Raw genomic sequence first — 2,211 nt, forward strand, 5'->3', positions numbered from 1 at the left:
CTCTTTAGGAGGCGACTGCTGCTTCCGCTCTTGGGACAACCAAAGCTTTGCTTTTCTCCTACAAAATTAAGAGGGCTTTCCTCACCGAAAGAGGTGAAAGGGGATCTGGGCCATGGACTGAGCAGTCCCAAAGGCGGACACACCTGTGCCTGGAGAGAAGTTTGTCCCTGTATTGTGGCCCACCAGCCAGAAGCTCTCCTTGCCACCCACCACCTCTGCCTGCCATGCAGGCAAAAGCTGTGATCTTGTCATTCCTGTTACTAAAGTGCAAGTAGTGCTGCTGATAGACATGGATGAATAATTTCTTCAAAAAAAAGAGTAGCTCTTTTTTATTTGAAACATATGAGCTACTTCTTCATTCACAACTGCCTGGCAATACAGACAAGATCCTAGCAGGACTCCTGTCTAAACCTGGATACAGTAGAACCAGATAACTGCCTAAGCAGATTCTTGCTCCTACTGCTTCACTCCTCCTATGCAATAAGCATCAATTCTCTCTTTTGTATTTTCTGAGGGTAAGCTCCTTAAGACAGATGCTGTAGTCTGTCATATGCATTTAAAGTGCTTCATGTCCTCAATCCAGCCCATGCTCAGCAGGTCCTTGATATCATTTAGAGATTCTAAGTATAATTGCCTGATTATTGCATCTTATGGAGAAAATAGTACGTGATTAAGCCATTAAAAGGTTCTGTACTGAGTAACAGGATGAAGATTACACTGACAATTCAAGTTTTTCCTGTCTCTTGAGGGCTCATATTTCCACTGTTTAGTAAAACAGATTTTATTGTATGAATTTGTGTAGAGTGCCATGCCAACTGTATTTTGAGGCTGTATTGGAAAGAGTTACCCTCTCTGAGAGCCAAGAGAGTGGAAAGCAACAGCACAATGCAGTTCCTTGCTATGTGTACCTGACGGCAGAGAGGTGTTAATGGGCTGCTTTGCTACTCCCGAACGGCAAAGCAGTATAGAGCCCAAAATGCATAGATGTGATGAACCCTTCTAGTCTTGTAATGCTACCAGCCAAACAAGGTTGTTCTGCTTTACCTCTTCTTAGCACATGCTTTTAATTTCTTATGTCCTTTAATTCTGTAATGAACTCGTCGCGTTACTTATTTTCAGCTATACTTTGTCAGCCTTTATCCTTGGTCATTCTTTGAATTTTCAACAGGGTGATGATCAAAACTCCTGTTTTTCCTCATGGAAGTGCCAGAGCTTTTCATATGAAACTCTAGTTTTGCTACTTTAGTTTTCCTACTTTTTTTTTTTCTTTTCTGTAACCTCAGTTTTGGAAATAGCTGAATCCCTTGAGCAAAAGCTTCCCAAAAAAGATCCTATTAGTCAGACAGCTAACATCAGGAATGTTTAGCCTGAATTGTTCAAAGTTATCCTGAAGCGGAGTATTACAATGGAAAATGTTAAGTAGCCTCCGCATAAATGCGGCTACTTGTGCTGCCATTAATATCCTTGGCCTTGCAGAGAATGTTCTTTGCTAGCTAAATTAGATTAAGCAGGAAATTTTCTCATTCTTTAATGTCTATCAGGTTTAAGACTTCTAGGCTTGAGCCTGTTGCCACTAAAGCTGATGGTAAAACTGTTGGATTCTGTGAGAACATGGACTTTCCAGGAATGATGTCAAAATGTTGTACTGTTGAAATCTGTGAGTTTTAAGAATACAAGAATATAGATATTAGAGTGCAAAACTGAAGTGAATAGCTTTCAGACCAGACTTAAGTGTGAACAAGGATGTGTACAGCAATTCAGTCAGTTTTAACATTAGCTTGTAAAAATCTGTAAGTGTATTAAGAACATAGGAATCCCCATGGCTTCTGGTAAAATTGCATTTTTAATATTGTAGGAAAAAATAGTGTGATGAAGGGTTCAATTCCATTTTTCTGAACGCTTCATATATCAGAAGAATTACAACTCTCAGGAGAGCATAATATAATATCTAAAGTCATATTGGTATTTAATGTTTTATCATTGTAGTTCTGCTTGCAGCCTCTGCACCTTATTCCATTACCCTCAGATATGCCTTGGTGTTATTCAGATTTAAATAGCTTTTACGACTCTCTGGCAAGAAACCAATTGCAAGTGTATTGTCTGCATTGCTTTCTAAAAAAACCTGATAATATAAGCTGCTGCCCTTTTCAGCTGGTGATTGCTGCCTGGTGGCACTATTAAAGAGCAGGTAAACAAGCAGCATCCCAGGGT

Source organism: Chiroxiphia lanceolata, chromosome 1, assembly GCF_009829145.1.
Source record: "Chiroxiphia lanceolata isolate bChiLan1 chromosome 1, bChiLan1.pri, whole genome shotgun sequence".
Taxonomy (NCBI): Eukaryota; Metazoa; Chordata; class Aves; order Passeriformes; family Pipridae; genus Chiroxiphia; species Chiroxiphia lanceolata.